Here is an 18,678-nt window from a genome sequence, read left to right as displayed (position 1 = left end):
TATGCAGTATTGCAACATGTTGTGACATGGGGAGATCTCACCAACACTGACGCTGACAACCTCCGTTTTACCCCGACATTGCCGCTCCACAGGGGTCCAGCTGATCCCAGAAGTCCCGTCACACCTGCTCTAACATGGCAGGGGATCTCCTAGTGGAAGTTCACTGGCAGCGGGGAAGGAATACGTCGGGCTTGGAGTGATGGCGGACACACGCTGCTGAGAAGCAAACAGCTGAGCAAAGCTCCGCCCACCGACGCGTTTTGAACCGCCCAGGTTCTTTCTCAAGGTGTGGCCAGCTCTAGACGTGTCATCCTTTTCACTGCCCACATCATGCCCATCCTCCAGTAAGCATCGAGGGAAAAACAAAGGCAGGACAACGAGAGAGGGGAGGGGGGAAGAAGAAGACGAGCTGTGCATGTTGGCCAATCCCCAAGCGTCCCGTGGTCTGTATCTCCACGATCAGGCAGCACTGGGAGGCCTTATGCATTGTAACAACCTGAAGCAGCAGCACAGTCCAGCTGGAAGAGTTCAGAGCAACACATGCCACAGCTACTATGATCCCAATTCTTTAATTAAATTTCACATTCAGAATTCTCTCCAGGTACCATCCATGTTCTGTCAAATAACGGCATTCCTCATAGATTCCAAAGATCAAACAACCTGAGGAAACACTTCACAATGTTAGCGTTGCAAGTCCCATATGGTTTCATCCATCCCAGCAGGCACAGGGGAAGTTCAGAATATCTTTTCAGGCAAACATTCTATATACTAAAGATGGGTTTTTATTATCAGTCCCCCTCATCATGGAATGGCACGGCTTCAGGCACGGTGCACATAGATCGTTCACTGCGGAACCAGGCACTCCCATACTTCCATATCAAGAACAATATAGCTCAAAAAAGCAATTATTTGCCCACATTTGTCCCATAAATATGAAACTTAGAAAATAAACTTTTCCAGTTAAAATATAGAGGCTGGAATATACTCGCTGTATAAGACTACCCCTCTTCAAACGCACACCAAAAAAAAACATCATATACTGGTGCTATGTTTGAACAGATACTGGTGCTTTACTGTATGTGGTACCCAGTATATTACAGTATACAGGCGATTGACGGTTGGATTGGTCAAGCAGATTGGCCAACTCTCCCTGTTTATCAGAGCAGTATGGAAGATCACGTTGTGCCCATAAAACACGCCTCTTTCACCCGTCTGGCTCGCCCTTGTATCCTATTTGCCTCTTTCTCTGCCTCTCAGATCTCGCACATGTGCGCCTGCGCCGCTTCGCTACAGTCCTCAGCAGCGAGATCTGAGAGGCAGTAATAGGATAGGGTGTATAACCCGGCATCAGTGACACCCGGCGTATCAGAAGATTTTCAAGGGTTAAAAAGTATTCTTATACGCCAGAAAGATGAACAACCCAAGATTGAACTTCATCCCAATCAGTAGCTGATACTCCCTTTCCCATGAGAAATCATTATCTTTTCTCAAATAGAGAGGGGTCCGTGTGGCTGATATTGTGGTAAAATCCCTCCCACAGTAAGATGACATGACCATGGACCTGACACTTCCTGTCTGTGAACCTCATTGCATTGTGGGGAATGTTTTTTTTCCAACTGCCATCAAGCAGTATCTCCTTCTGTGCATTGAATTCACAGTAATAAACATTCCATACAGATCACCAGGAAGGACTAAAGATGTCACCGCCTGTGATAAATTTCAGAATGTAAATCAGAGAGAGGAAAGATTTTACAATGGGCACACGCTGACTAAATAAACTATAAATGAATAATGTAAAATATAAGCAATTTTATTCATTATGTTATTTTCACTACAGTTCCTCTTTAAATTCACTTTTCTCCTAAGTTTTCTACCAACATAATATAATATAATAAAGTAATAATATAATACATTTTCTACCGAGAAAATGTTTAGTTTAAAATAACTTTTCAGCACTCTGCGGTTGAAAAAAGTACCAAAAAGATCCCCGGCTGTTGCTTTTAGGAGTCAAGTAAGCTAGAATGAAACAAGCCACTTGCATACTAGCCCAACACATTGCAGCTTCCACCAAGGTTTACATTGCCTCCCAGTGGCGGAAACCCGACCTGAACTTTAACACATGCATAGACAGCAAAATGGTGTATGAACGTATCAATGCCCACCTCAATGATACACTACCTCTGAAAAGTATAGCAGCCCAGGGTAGATCATAGAGGGGGGATGTGCATGTTCACTATCCTCATAACCTGAGTCTATCTAGATCTGGGGGGGAATAATGGTTATTTTATGAAAATTATATGGCGGGTACTCCTATAAATACACGTACATTCCTCTATACTGTGCATTCTACATTATCTTGCCACTAGATGATACTTTTTCTGACAATATCATGATTTATTGGACTGTTCCTATTAACCGTGCCCTTGGGAATTAAGTTCTTATTATTTTTATTTCGTTTTTGTTTAATGTATTATAGTTTTCTCTAGCTGAGAGACTAGAGACATGTTTTCAATTGAAATGCAATGAACCTTGGTGTAGTAACTGATTTGCATATGATCTCATTGTATTTGTACTCTTGCTACTTGTACAATAAAACTTCTTTTGAACACTAAAAAGTAGGTGAAAAAGTACTGTCAACATTATTCTGAGTATTTTCTTGCTTGCTGGTGGATTAAATGGCATTAATAAGGTCTGAAAGTATCACCTAGGAGAAAACACAGGAGATAACTGAATGGAATAAGACCCAAAGGCCCATATGCAGCTAACTTTTTCTCCTGAGTTTTTTTCCTTGAGATAATTTCTCATCTTCTCTTTAAAGGACTTACGAGGCCAAAATGTCTAAAAAAAGCAAAGTACCTGTAAGCTGTTTAAATGCACGGAGGACGCCGTCCGCGCCCTCCGTGCAGTTCCGCCGGGTCCCCTTCCTGAGATCGCCCCCCGCGCCGACCCCGACCCCCAGGCCGGGTCGGGCTCTCGTGCCGCTCTCAATATGGCCGCTTCCATTGGCCGCGGCTGCGCAGTCCGCCTGGCCGCGAGTGCGGCTGCGCAGCTCTACGGCCAACCCCCCGAACCACGCACTGTAGCGTGGATCGGAGGGGTTGGCCGTAGAGCTGCGCAGCCGCACTCGCGGCCAGGCGGACTGCGCAGCCGCGGCCAATGGAAGCGGCCATATTGAGAGCGGCACGAGAGCCCGACCCGGCCTGGGGGGTCGGGGTCGGCGCGGGGGGCGATCTCAGGAAGGGGACCCGGCGGAACTGCACAGAGGGCGCGGACGGCGTCCTCCGTGCATTTAAACAGCTTACAGGTACTTTGCTTTTTTAGACATTTTGGCCTCGTAAGTCCTTTAAGATAACTTTTCAGCACTTTGCAATTTAAAAAGTACCGAAAAGTAGGTGAAAAAGTACTCTCAAAATTATTTTGAGTATTTTCAGGCTTACTGGTGGTTTAAAAGGCATTATATTGACAAGGTGTGAAAATAACACCTGGGAGAAAACTCAGGAGAAAAATGTAATAGCATATGGGCCAAAATGTTATAAGCGCCCAACAAGAAACAAAGTACTAAAAGTGAGACAAGAAAAGTAACATTAATGTTACCATGAGTTAATCTTAACTAGAGATGGGCCGAACGGTTCGCCGGCGAACGGTTCCAGGCGAACTTTGGTGGTTCGCGTTCGCAGAGAACCGGGAACTTTTTTTCAAAGTTTGGTTCGCCCATAGACTTTAATGGCCGCCGACTTTAACGGTTAATAGCAAAGTCCCCTTACATGGTAGAAACACCAAAATTGTTGGGAATGTTAAGTGGAATAGTGGGAACAAGAGGAATTTTTTTTTTCAAAAAGACCTTATACTTTTTGAGAAAATCAATTTTAAAGTTTCAAAGTAAAATGAGCCGATTCATAAAAAAAGAACCGATTCATTAAAAAGAACCGGATGATTCAAGAACCGTTAGTATAGCAGAGAATGCGTCCTGAGCAGGAAGTGAAGCTGCCGGCTCGCTGCTGTCTCTCCCCACCTGCCTGCACCTGTCACCCTCACCTAGCCTGGCACCCAGTGCACCCATGGGTGCCAGGCTAGGTGAGAGTGACAGGTGAGGAGGTGGGGAGAGACAACAGGAGCCGGCAGCTATGCGTCCAAAAGGAGGCATTTTCTGCTATGTGGGAGGCGTCAGAGATCTTCAATCAACTTAATTGAAGATCGCAACATAAGAGGATACAGTTCGTTGGATCGTTTACCGTGGATATTGGTGTGGGAAAACTTTTTTAAAGGTACAGGTACAGGTAAGTATTTATGGTTAATTTAGAATAATAAAATACTTTTCTCGTGGTTGTGTTTTTATTTCATTTAACCCTTTGTGGAAATGGGTAAAGGGTACTTTGTACCCCTATACTCATTTCTCCTGGGAGGGGGGTGGGCATCTGGGGTCCCCTTCTTAAAGGGGACTCCCAGATGCCACCATGAACCCCCCCCCCCCAGGGAGTCGTCGCCCCCACCCCCTCCTGGGGCACCGGAGGTGGGGAAGAGCCCCTTGTCCATGTATTGGACAAGGGCTCCGGGGGGGGGAGAGAAGGGGAAGGCTTGGCTGCCCCTCCCCCCCCCACCGCAGCCCCCCCCCCATACCATGGACCATGCGGGCTGGTATAGCTCAGGGTGCGAAGCCCCAGTCGGCCGGGGCTCCGCATTTTGGCTATCCCAGCCTGCATGGGGGACAAGGGGTTACAGAGGCTCGGGAGGGGGGACCCCACGTCATTTTTTTTTCATTTATTTCCCACACTCAGCACATAAAAATTATTAAAAAAAAATATATATTATATATACATATACATATACATATACATATATATATATATATATATATATATATATATATACATATACATATACATATATATATATATTTATTTATTTTTTAAAGGACTTACGAGGCCACAAGTATGAAAAAAGTTAAATACCATTTCATAATCCAGATCCATGGAGGACGCCATCTGCGCCCCCCATTCATTCTGCCATGGCACCCGCAGTAATACCGGCCCCGGTCGGGTCCCGATCCCTCCAAACGGGTCGGGTTCTCATTCCCCCCTCATTATGGCCGCCACAGATTGCCGCGGCTGCGCAGTCCGCATAGATGCGATTGCGGCTGCGCAGCTCTAGGTCCTCCTCCCGATGCGTCCACTGATGAGCAATTGCCCTTTGAAAAGATTTAAGATTTTGAAAGTGAAATAGGGAGCCTAATGGAAGCCTATGGCAGAATTCAGCACTTTTGCACCACTATAATTCTGGTTGGTTATCATCACCCGCCGACTTTAGCAGTTAATAGCAAAGGCCCCTTACATCCTAGCAACACCACATTTGCAGGATATGCTAAAAAGATAGCAGGAAACAATATTTAAAGGACTTCCGAGGCCACAAATGTGAAAAAAGTTAAATTCCTTTTCATAATCCAGATCCATGGAGGACGCCATCCGCGCCCTCCCGTTCATTCCCCCATGGCTCCTGCAGTAATACCGGCCCCGGTCGGGTCCCAACTCCCGACCCCTCCGAACAGGTTGGGTTCTCATTCCCCACTCAATATGGCCGCCACAGATTGCCGCGGCTGCGTAGTCCGCACAGGCGCGATTGCACCTGCGCAGCTCTAGGGCCTCCTCCTGCCGCGTCATCAATATGCGTGCATAAATCGCAGCCATGGCCGTTAGCAACGTCTGAATTTCACGAAATGTCTCATGCAGGTAGAAGACATATTGTTAGACTTGGATTCCAAAGATGGGGTCCCTACATCTCTGCAAACCAGAGTTACAGGGGTGCAAAAGTAGTAAAATCCCCCATAGGCTTTCATTGGCTCCCTATTTCACTTTCAATATCAATATGTCTTCTACCTGCATGAGAAATTTCGTGAAATTCAGACGTTGCTAACGACCATGGCTGCGATTTATGTACGTCAGAATCACTACCATTGAAATTGCCCAAATAAACAGGTTTTTGTGACCCTAGGATATGACCTCTTCGGCCTAGGGGCCCGAAACTCACCAGTTATGATCCCCCTAACAGTTCCTACAATGCTAGAAAATTTGCACCTGCTGAGCAATTGCCCTTTGAAAAGATGTGAGATTTTGGAAAGTGAAATAGGGAGCCAATGAAAGCCTATTGGGGATTTTACTACATTTGCACCCCTGTAACTCTGGTTTGCAGAGATGTGGGGACCCCATCTTTGGAATCCAAGTCTAACAATATGTCTTCTACCTGCATGAGATATTTCGTGAAATTCAGACGTTGCTAACGGCCATGGCTGCGATTTATGTACGTCAGAATCACTACCATTGAAATTGCCCAAATAAACAGGTTTTTGTGACCCTAGGCTATGACCTCTTCGGCCTAGGGGCCCGAAACTCACCAGTTATGATCCCCCTAACAGTTCCTACAATGTTAGAAAATTTGCCACTGCTGAGCAATTGCCCTTTGAAAAGATGTGAGATTTTGGAAAGTGAAATAGGGAGCCAATGAAAGCCTATGGGGGATTTTACTACATTTGCACCCCTGTAACTCTGGTTTGCAGAGATGTAGGGACCCCATCTTTGGAATCCAAGTCTAACAATATGTCTTCTACCTGCATGAGACATTTCGTGAAATTCAGACGTTGCTAACGGCCATGGCTGCGATTTATGTACGTCAGAATCACTACCATTGAAATTGCCCAAATAAACAGGTTTTTGTGACCCTAAGATATGACCTCTTCGGCCTAGGGGCCCGAAACGCACCAGTTATGATCCCCCTAACAGTTCCTACAATGCAAGAAAATTTGCCACTGCTGAGCAATTGCCCTTTGAAAAGATTTAAGATTTTGAAAGTGAAATAGGGAGCCTAATGGAAGCCTATGGCAGAATTCAGCACTTTTGCACCCCTATAATTCTGGTTGGTTATCATCACCCGCCGACTTTAGCAGTTAATAGCAAAGGCCCCTTACATCCTAGCAACACCAAATTTACAGGATATGTTAAAAAGATAGCAGGAAACAATATTTAATGGACTTCCGAGGCCACAAATGTGAAAAAGTTAAATACCTTTTCATAATCCAGATCCATGGAGGACGCCATCCGCGCCCTGCCGTTCATTTCCGCATGGCTCCTGCAGCGATACCGGCCCCGGTCGGGTCCCAACTCCCGACCCCTCCGAACAGGTTGGGTTCTCATTCCCCACTCAATATGGCCGCCACAGATTGCCGCGGCTGCGCAGTCCGCACAGGCGCGATTGCACCTGCGCAGCTCTAGGGCCTCCTCCTGCCGCGTCATCAATATGCGTGCATACATCGGACGCATCGGGAGGAGGACCTAGAGCTGCGCAGCCGCTATCGAATCTATGCGGACTGCGCAGCCGCGGCAATCTGTGGCGGCCATATTGAGGGGGGAATGAGAACCCGACCCGTTTTGAGGGGTCGGGACCCGACCGGGGCCGGTGTTACTGCGGGTGCCATGGCAGAATGAATGGGGGCGCAGATGGCGTCCTCCATGGATCTGGATTATGAAATGGTATTTAACTTTTTTCATACTTGTGGCCTCGTTAAGTCCTTTAAAAAAAAAATAAAAAATAAATAAATAAATAATAATAATAATAATAATAATAATAATATATATATATATATATATATATATTTATTGTATATATATATATATATATATATATATATATTTTATTATTTTTATGTGCTGAGTGTGGGAATAAATGAAAAAAAAATGACGTGGGGTCCCCCCTCCCAAGCCTCTGTAACCCCTTGTCCCCCATGCAGGCTGGGATAGCCATAATGCGGAGCCCCGGCCGACTGGGGCTTCGCACCCTGAGCTATACCAGCCCGCATGGTCCATGGTATGGGGGGCTCTGGGGGGGGGGAGGGGCGGCCAAGCCTTCTCCTTCCCCCCCCCCCCCGGAGCCCTTGTCCAATCCATGGACAAGGGGCTCTTCCCCACCTCCGGTGCCCCAGGAGGAGGTGGGGGCGATGACTCCCGGGGGGGGGGGGGGTTCATGGTGGCATCTGGGAGTCCCCTTTAAGAAGGGGGCGCCAGATGCCCACCCCCTCCCAGGAGAAATTAGTATAGAGGTACAAAGTAACCCTGACCCATTTCCACAAAGGGCTAAATGAAATAAAAACACAACCACGAAAAAAGTCCTTTAATTTTCTTAATTAACCAGAAATACTTACCTGTACCTTTAAAAAACATTTCCCACGGCAATATCCTCGGTAAATGATCCAACGAACTGTATCCTCTTATGTTGCGATCTTCTATTAAGTTGATTGAAGATCTCCGAAGCCTCCCACCCACATAGCAGAGAATGCGTCCAAAAATCCTTTTGGACGCATAGCTGCTAGCTCCCGCTATCTCTCCCCACCTGCCTGCCTGCACCTGTCAACCCCCACCTAGGCTGGCACCCAGTGTACCCATGGGTGCACTGGGTGCCAACCTAGGTGGGGGTTGACAGGTGCAGGCAAGTGGGGAGAGACAGCAGCGGGAGCCAGCAGCTTCACGTCCTTCCGAGGACGCATTCTCTGCTATACTAACGGCTCCTGAATTTTTAATGAATCGGTTCTTTTTTTATGGATCGACTCTTTTTTTTTTACTTTAAAATCGATTTTCTCAAAAACTATAAGGTCTTTTTGAAAAAAAAAATTTCCTCTTGTTCCCACTGTTCTTCTTAACATTCCCAGTAATTTTGGTGTTGCTAGCTTTTAAAGGGGCTTTGCAATTAACCATTAAAGTCGGCGGGGGTATATTTTCCCACGGTCAGAAGGAGAATTTACATTGAAACTTTAAAATTGATTTTCTCAAAAACTATAAGGTCTTTTTGAAAAAAAAAAAATTCTTATTCCCATTGTTCTCCTTAACATTTTCTGCAAGTTTGGTGTTTCTAGCTTTTAAAGCGGCTTTGCTATTAACTGCTAAAGTCGTCGGGCGCTTAATTTTCCCACGGTCAGGAGTTACTTTAAAATTGATTTTCTCAAAAACTATAAAGTATTTTTTTTAAAAAATGTCCCCTCTTGTAGTCACTGAAAGATCTCAGGTGTTAGACACCTTGAAACAATTTTTCCATCACTTTTCTGGCCAGCAGAAATGTTTCTAGTTTTCAAAGTTCGCCTCCCCATTGAAGTCTATTGCGGTTCGCGGAAGTTCCTGTGAACCGAACCTTCCGCGGCAGTTCGCGAACCTTAAATCGGAGGTTCGGCCCATCACTAATCTTAACTTGCTTGGAAAGTATTGAAAAGATAATTACCATATAAGGTGAAAAACATTTTTGGAGAGATAATAGGATGGGCAGTCTTATGCTAATTCCTGACATGCTTTTATTTACTATCAGGTCCTAGTTTATAGACACTGGATTGAGATTAGAGTTTGGACCGTGGGCCAGTGGCATTCCTAGGGCATTTGACACCCGGTGCTGGGTATTAAAAGACCCCGCCCCACCATAAAAAAAAAAGCATCTGTGGCATGCTAAACGCGACACGGCGGGTAATGCCAGGTGTAGGCTCCCTCCCCTAAAGTTGGCCTCAATATAGGTAGCTAACAAAAAATGGGTGTGGTTATAACCTGCGGCGCTAAGCGGGCGTGGCCATGACCGGATGAGGGTGGAGCTAACTAATTTAAAGTGAACCCGGGATGAGAGTGATATGGAGGCTGCCATATGTAAAGTATTTCCTTTTAAACAATAGGCAGCCCAGCTGATCTATTTAGCTGCAGTAGAACTGAATTACACCAGAAACAAGCATGCAGCTAATCTTGTCAGTTCTGACAATATTGTCAGAAACCACTGACCTGCTGCATGCTTGTTCAGGATCTATGGTTGAAAGAATTAGAGGCAAAGAACCAGCATGGCAGCCAGGCAACTGGTATTGCTTAAAAGGAGATAAATATGGCAGCCTCAATATTATCCTCACCTCGGGACAGTGGGCCCAAGTTTTGGTGACCCTTTCCCCAGAAAATTCACATAATTGTGCAGGTTTTCTCAAGAAAATACACGTAATGTGAGCAGATTTGACCAGAAAACACGTTCAATCGTGTCGACAGATTTGACCAAAAAACACGTGCAATCATGTCGGCAGCTTTTCCCAGAAAATACGTGCAATCATGTCGGCAGCTTTGCCCAGAAAATACGTGCAATCATGTCGGCAGCTTTGCCCAGAAAATATGTGCAATCGTGTCGGCATCTTTGCCCAGAAAATACGTGCAATCGTGTCGGCAGCTTTGCCCAGAAAATACGTTCAATCATGTCGGCAGCTTTGCCCAGAAAATACGTGCAATCATGTCGGCAGCTTTGCCCAGAAAATACATGCAATCATGTGGAAGATTTGACCAGAAAATACATGCAATCATGTGGCCAACCTGGCCAGAAAACACTTCAATCATGTAGCAGACCTGGTCAGGACAGTTGATACAGAATAGCTAGTATAGTTGCCCCCAGTTTAGGTAATATAGTTGCCCCCAGTGTAGGTAATACAGTTGCCCCCAGTGTAGGTAATATAGTTGCCCCCAGTGTAGGTATAATAGTTGCCCCCAGTGTAGGTATAATAGTTGCCCCCAGAATAGCTAGTATAGTTACCCCCAGAATAGCTAGTATAGTTGCCCACAGTTTAGGTAATATAGTTGCCCCCAGTGTCGGTAATATAGTTGCCCCCAGAATAGCTAGTATAGTTACCCCCAGAATAGCTAGTATAGTTGCCCCCAGTGTAGGTAATATAGTTGCCCCCAGTTTAGGTAATATAGTTGCCCCCAGTGTAGGTAATATAGTTGCCCCCAGTGTAGGTAACATAGTTGCCCCCAGAGTAGGTAATATAGTTGCCCCCAGAACAGCTTGTAAAGTTGCCCCCAGAATAGCTAGTAAAGTTGCCCCCGGTATGGGGGAAGCTTGGAAGGAGGGGTGGCAGTGAGGGGGGCCGGACCCCCCACCTTCCCCACCTAGGTCCCCTCCTTCTGGCGCTTCCCCCTTCTAATTAGCAGCAGCGGGCAGGAGCGGGCAGAGAGGACTTACCTGCTCCTGGCGATGGCACACAGCATCATCCTCACGTGACGCTGCTCTCCGACTTCTCTGTCACTCACTGCGCTTCCGCCAATCAGGAAGCACAGTGGGCGGTGGAGAAGGCGGAGACCAGCGTAACGTGACGATGACGCTGTGTGCCATCGCCTGGAATGCAGGAAGGAGGTGAGTAAGTCCTCTCCGGCCGCTCCTGCCCGGTCGCTGCTACTAATTAGGGGGGGGAAGCGCCAGAAGGAGGGGACCCAGGTGAGGGAGGTGGGGGTTTGGCCCCCCTCCCCGCCGCTTTCCCTGCCACCCCTCTAGTCTGTGTTGCATTAAAACAGGGAACACCAAGAGCCCCAATAGTGTAATTCGTACTGGACAAGGTCGCAATAAGTTTGTATTGCTAGATACTCACAAGTCAGGGTCACCAGCAGGCAACCACTGTAAAGGCAGGTGGGGAGATTGTCCTGACCCCACTCAGGATTAAGAAGTCGCTCTCTGTAGACAGGAAGAAAGGGTAGCAACCCTCCACCAAGGGTGGACTCAAAATTGTATACAATGGACAGAGGCGCCAAAAGTATAAGATTAGATTACATGAGCTTAAAAACCAACTTAAATGGCAAAATTGAAGGAGGAAGTGGTGGTCTTACCTCCCTAAAGCAGACACGACAACGACTGCGATTCAGACAGTCAAACACATTTATTAGGAACTCCAAAAAGAAATGCAACGCGTTTCGCAGGTTCAACCCCGCTTCATCAGGCAATATAGGGAGGAGTATCAAACAATCTGCACAAGGATTCAAATTAAGCGCCTCTGTTCATTGTATACTATTTTGTGTTGCGTCCCCCCTCCTGTCCGGCACAGGCCTCTGTGGGAGGCCTTGATGACACCCCCTGGGGCGCCCGACACCCGGTGCGGGGCGCCCCATGCCGCCCTATTGTAGGAACGCCACTGCTGTGGGCACACACATATTCACTAAATTGCTGTAAAATTGGCATGCAGCATGCTGTAACGGGTACTTATGTCACTGACATAGCATTGGGCAATAAGTGCAGGTTGCATGGCTTAGGTAATGCATGACTTGCTAAAGTAATGCGCAGTATATTACTTGCACATGGCAAGTAATATAACATGGTGTGTAAGTATCACAACGGGTTCATGCTTGTGGCAGGGTTAGTTATAACCACCTGGGGAAACCGTCCTAGAGAACTCTCTAGAACTTTTCTCAGATACCTGCAGTGCATGTCGCCTCCTGCTGCATACAAAGCAGTCTGAGATAGCTGCTGCTTTGTGTATTGTTTAAATTTTTCTGAAACATTTAAACTAATTAAAAAGTAACAATGATAATAAGGATAACAGCCGATAAATAATAAATTCTAACAATAATTTTGACAGTACATTGCAAAGTACTAAAAAGTTACTTAAAGAGAGTCTGAAGCGAGAATAGATCTCGCTTCAGACGTCATATATAATATAGCAGGGGCACGTATGCCCCTGCTAAAACGCCGCTATAGCGCGGCTTAACGGGGGTCCCTGTCCCCCCAAATCCCCTCCGTAATGCGGGGGAGCGCTTCCGCATTGGGGCAGGGCTAACCGCCGCAGCCCTGCCCCACACGCGTCTGTCAGCGCGTATCTCCGCCTCTCCCCCGCCCCTCTCAGTCTTCCTTCACTGAGAGGGGCGGGGGAGAGGCGGCGATGCGCGTCTGATAGACGCGACTGGAGGCAGGGCTGCGGCCGTTAGCCCTTGCCTCCAGGAAGCAAAGTTCACGACCAACTTTGTGACCAACTTTTGCGGGGGGTGGGTTGGGGGTGAAGGGACCCCCGTTTAGCCGCGGGATAGCGGCGTTTTAGCAGGGGCACACGTGCCCCTGCTATATATGAGAGCTGAAGCGAGATTTAGTCTCGCTTCAGTGTCTCTTTAAAAGAGATGATAAAAAATCTTTCCTAGGAGGAAACTTTTTTTTTTCTTGAGCTTGCGCCAAGGAGATAATTGTTCATCTTCTCTTAAGTAAGGGCTCTTTTACACTTAATGCGTTGGTATGCGTTTTTTTCCATATCAGTGCATTGTGAAAAAGCTTTCAATTAACCACTTAAGGACCAGGGGATTTTGCTGTGATCTGTGCTGCGTGGGCTCTCCAGTCCACAGCACAGATCACTTTGCAGCCAGGGCGACCAGACTTCCCCCCTTTTTTCCCCATGAGGGGGATATCCTGCTGGGGGGGTCTGAACGCCGCCGACTATCTGTGTTTTGCGAGGGGGGGCTCCTCAAAGCCCCCCTCCGCAGCGATTTACGCCCTCTCTGCCCTTCCCTCACTCTCGCTATGGGCGGACGCAGGACGGAGTTCAGTCCTGCGCCATCTAGGATAGGCTTCAGCCTATCAGATGCCGGCGATCCCCGGCCAATCAGAGGCCGGGGATTGCCGATCTGCTTTACGGAGCTGCTACGCAGCAGCGCCGTATGATGTAAACAGCGGGGATTTCTTCCCCGCGTGTTTACATTTAGCCTGCGAGCCACGATCGGAGGCTCGCAGGCTGTTCACACACTCCGTGAACTGACATGGAAAGGGTTTCCATGTAATACCACTTACGACCTGCCGACGCCTATCGCGTTAGGCGGTCGTTAAAACGCGTATAGTGGGAACTGTGCCATAAGAAAACATGGGCGTTACTTTGAAAATCAGTTTTCTTTCAGTTATAACAGAGCAACTGATTAGGTGTAAAAGGGGCCAAACGTTTTAGTTCTTTGCAATGTACTATCAAAATTACTGTTAGGGCTGGAACCCACAATGGCGATTTTTTGAGCATTTAATTAGCTAGCGTTTTCTAAAAATGATCAGCTAATGTTAATGGATGGGGCAACTTCCACTGGAGCGATTGAGATTCCGAAAATCGCAAGCGCAGGATATGCAGCATTTTGGGAGCGTTAGCGCTTCAATATTAAGTATATAATCGCTGTGCAATCACTGTGAAAACGCTATGCCGAGCGGTTTGGTAGCGTTTTCAAAACGCAGAAAGTACCCAGAAGGCTTACTGCTTCCCAGAATGCTATAAGATAAGGTTTCTGTTTCCTGTTGACGTCTGGTGGATGAACGGAAGTGCGACAGAGCTGCAGGCTGTGTGGATCGACCATTCCTCAGGAAAATGCCGAAGAAAAAGTGGTTCACAACGGAGGATGTCATCTCCAAAGTACAGCCACATGATGTCCTGTACAACAAAAGCAACAGAGACCACAAAGTTAACCAGCTAGCCAACGAAATATAGGCCAAAATTACTAAAGAACTGTATGAGGAGGCTGGTTTGACATGGAATATGCTGTCACCCAAGCTTCAGGATACTAAAAGTGAGTACCTTTTGTCTTACCAAATGTTTTAAAGTGTCTCTCTCTCTCTCTCTCTCTCTCTCTCTCTCTCTATATATATATATATATATATATATATATATACATATATATATATACATATATATATATATACACACACAATCGATTGATGATGTTACATTGTATAAAACAGTGATTTCTATGTATATATATATATATATATATATATATATATATATATATATATATATATATATATATATATATATATATATATATATACATACATCCAGTACAGACCATATACCATATACATATATACATACATTCATACATACATACATACATCCAGTACAGACCAAAAGTTTGGACACACCTTCTCATTCAAAGAGTTTTCTTTATTTTCATGACTATGAACATTGTAGATTCACACTGAAGGCATCCAAACTATGACTTAATACATGTGGAAGTATAGTACATGACCAAAAATTGAGAAACAACTGAAAATATGTCATATTTTAGGTTCTTCAAAGTAGCCACCTTCTGCTTTGATTACTGCTTTGCACACTCTTGGCATTATCTTCATGAGCTTCAAGAGGTAGTCACCTGAAATGGTTTTCACTTCACAGGTGTGCCTTGTCAGGTTTAATAAGTGGTATTTCTTGCCTTATAAATGGAGTTGGGACCATCAGTTGCAGTGTCAAAAACCATCAAACGCTACAAAGAAACTGGCTCACATGCGGACCGCCCCAGGAAAGGAAGACCAAGAGTCACCTCTGCTGCAGAGGATACGTTTACCCGAATTACCAGCCTCAGAAATCGAAGGTTAACAGCAGCTCAGATTAGAGACCAGGTCAATGCCACACAGAGTTCTAGCAGCAGACACATCTCTAGAACAACTGTTAAGAGGAGACTGTGTGAATCAGGCCTTCATGGTAGAATATCTGCTAGGAAACCACTGCTAAGGACAGGCAACAAGCAGAAGAGACTTGTTTGGGCTAAAGAACACAAGGAATGGAGATTAGACAGTGGAAATTTGTACTTTCGTCTGATGAGTCCAAATTTGAGATTTTTGGTTCCAACCACCGTCTCTTTGTGCGACGCAGAAAAGGTGAACGGATGGTCTCTACATGCCTGGATCCCACCGTGAAGCATGGAGGAGGAGGTGTGATGGTGCTTTGCTGGTGACACTGTTGGGGATTTATTCAAAATTGAAGGCATACTGAACCAGCATGGCTACCACATCATCTTGCAGCAGCATGCTATTCCATCCGGTTTGCGTTTAGTTGGACCATCATTTATTTTTCAACAAGACAATGACCCCAAACACACCTCCAGGCTGTGTAAGGGCTATTTGAACAGTAACAAGAGTGATGGGGTGCTGCGCCAGATGTCCTGGCCTCCACAGTCACCAGGCCTGAACCCAATCAAGATGGTTTGGGGTGAGCTGGACCGCAGAGTGAAGGCAAAAGGGCCAACAAGTGCTAAGCATCTCTGGGAACTCCTTCAAGACTGTTGGAAGACCATTTCAGGTGACTACCTCTTGAAGCTCATCAAGAGAATGCCAAGAGTGTGCAAAGCAGTAATCAAAGCAAAACGTGGCTACTTTGAAGAACCTAGAATATGACATATTTTCAGTTGTATCACACTTTTTGGTAATGTACTATACTTCCACATGTGTTAATTCATAGTTTGAATGCCTTCATTGTGAATCTACAATGTTCATAGTCATGAAAATAAAGAAAACTCTTTGAATGAGAAGGTGTGTCCAAACTTTTGGTCTGTACTGTATGTATATATATATATATATATATATATATATATATATATATATATATATATATATATATATATATATATATACCGTATATACTCGCAAGCAAGCCGAATTTTTGACCCCCCAAAAGTGGGCCAAAAGTTGGGGGGTCGGCTTGCTTGCGAGTCATGTGTGGGTGGGTGGATAGGTGCTGTCCCTCCCCGCTCCCCCCGCGGCCACCGCTGCTATTACCTTAGGCGGCGCCGCTGCCTCTATCCCCGTCCTCCTCCGGTAACTCATTCACAGCAGCGCGCCCCCCGCTGCTGTGATGACGCAGGAAACCATAGAGAGCGGTTCCCATAGTAACGGCATCACGCTACAGGAAGCCGCTCTCTATGGTTTCCTCGTCATCACAGCAGCGAGAGGCGCGCTGCTGTGAATGAGTTACTACCGGAGGAGGACGGGGATAGAGGAAGCGGCGCCGCCTGAGGTAATAGCAGCAGCGGCGGCCGCAGGGGGAGCGGGGAGGGACAGCACCTACCCACCCATACTGGGGCATTATGCTAGCTATATGGGGCACTATACTAGCTATACTGGGGGCACTATACTAGCTATACTGGGGGCACTATACTAGCTATACTGGGGGCACTATACTAGCTATACTGGGGGCACTATACTAGCTATACTGGGGGCACTATACTAGCTATAATGGGGCACTATACTAGCTATAATGGGGCACTATACTAGCTATACTGGGGGCACTATACTAGCTATACTGGGGGCACTATACTAGCTATACTGGGGGCACTATACTAGCTATACTGGGGGCACTATACTAACTATACTGAGCACTATACTAGCTAAACTGGGGCACTTCACTAGCTATACTGAGCACTATACTAGCTATACTGAGCACTATACTAGCTATACTGAGCACTATACTAGCTATACTGGGGCATTTTACTAGCTATACTGAGTACTACCTACCTATACTGAGCACTATACTAGCTAAACTGGGGCACTTCACTAGCTATAATGAGCACTATACTAGCTATACTGAGCACTATACTAGCTATAATGAGCACTATACTAGCTATACTGGGGCATTTTACTTGCTATACTGAGCACTACCTACCTATACTGGGCACTATACTAGCTATACTGGGACATACTGGGGGGATCACGCGGCCAGCGTTTCCTACCCCCGGCTTACATGAGGGTCAATCATTTTTTCCTGTTTTTTGGGGTAAAAGTGGGGGGGTCGGCTTACATGCGGGTCGGCTTGCTTGCGAGTATATACGGTATATGGTTTAAAGCCTGTTTTTGATAGCCTGTAACATCATTAATCGATTGTGTTTGTCACATAGATGTACGCGTGGATGCACCTGTCGTAATAATGAATAAATAATAAGATGAACATAATGTACTGCCATTTTTTTTTTATTGTAACACAAAGAAATTAATGATAAGCAACCTGCTATGTGGCTATGATTGTCAGTATGTTACATTATGAATCTGCTATCTCAGAACTCTGTGTTGAATGTAAATATGCAGTTAATTCCTCACGAAGTGTGGTGGCAGATATAGTGCCTCTTCTTGTGGATGCTGTGAGAGGTTGTAATGGAGCAGGTGGAAGGTCTTCATCCACAATGATGCCCTCTTTGTCCCGCACAAAATTATGTAGGACACACGCAGCCTTTACAATTGTCACAGCATTTGCAGTGTCCATCATCATGCTAGTGTGTAATATACACCACTTATTAGCCAATATGCCAAAGGCACACTCCACCACTTTTCTTGCCGTACTCAGGCATTATTAAAAACAGTCCTTGCAGGGGTCAAAGTGCGCTGTGGGAAAGGCCTCATCATGTGATTAGACAAGCCAAAAGCCTCATCCCCAGGGCCGGCCCTAGACTTTTTGCCGCCTGAGGCAAAATTTAAAAAAACTGAGCTGGAGGGGTAGCGGACAGGAAGGGGGTATTGGGCCTAGCGGTGGGGAGGGAGGGGTCGGACCCACCTCCAGCTGTAAATAGTTAAGTACCAGCGGCAGCGTATAGGTTAAGAGGCAATGGGCGGGGATCACTGACCTTTTCCGAATTCCAGCGAGCGCTCCACTGACGTCACTTCCTGCAACGCTGCCGCTGGTACTTAACTATTTACAGCTGGAGGGGAGCGCAGATCGGGGGACCCAGGCGAGGGAGGGGGGGTCCGACCCCCTTCCCCACCATTAGGCCCAATACCCCCTTTCTGCCCGCTACTCCTCCAGCTCGGCGGGCGGCCCACCACCCACGGACAGGTAGGTGCCGCCCCCCCAGATGTGCCGCCTGAGGCAAATGTTTCACCCCGCCTCATGAGCGGGCCGGCCCTGCTCATCCCCAATGAACACCAGTGGCCTATCTGAGCCATCCAGAGCTGGGACAAGGTCCTCCAGCACCCAAGGCTGAGACACCAAAGTGCGCCCCTCCATCCCTGCCATCACACACTGATTGCTATTAGACTAAGAGGCGCCACAGGGCCCACAACCTCCCCAACACCTTAATATCTAGTTATCTGGCTTGCAGTCACTGCCATGTATCCCCTTTTCTTATTTCTTTCTGCTTCAAACACAAT

At 46.5% G+C, this 18,678-nt stretch overlaps 1 protein-coding gene across 3 annotated transcripts in view; it reads right to left on the bottom strand.

Moving 5' to 3' along the window:
• CREB5 (cAMP responsive element binding protein 5) overlaps positions 1 to 18,678 on the bottom strand; it is an 839,414-nt gene that overhangs the window by 806,870 nt on the left and 13,866 nt on the right. For 2 of the 3 annotated variants that reach the window (XM_068236066.1, XM_068236068.1), the window contains exon 2: positions 14,025 to 14,197. The gene's annotated coding sequence lies outside the window, so the exon portion shown is untranslated. Of the gene's footprint in view, positions 1 to 14,011; positions 14,198 to 18,678 lie in introns of all 3 variants that reach the window. The other variant, XM_068236067.1, reaches the window with a different exon arrangement.

Source organism: Hyperolius riggenbachi, chromosome 5, assembly GCF_040937935.1.
Source record: "Hyperolius riggenbachi isolate aHypRig1 chromosome 5, aHypRig1.pri, whole genome shotgun sequence".
NCBI lineage: Eukaryota > Metazoa > Chordata > Amphibia > Anura > Hyperoliidae > Hyperolius > Hyperolius riggenbachi.
This window is presented reverse-complemented; position numbering and strand designations above follow the sequence as displayed.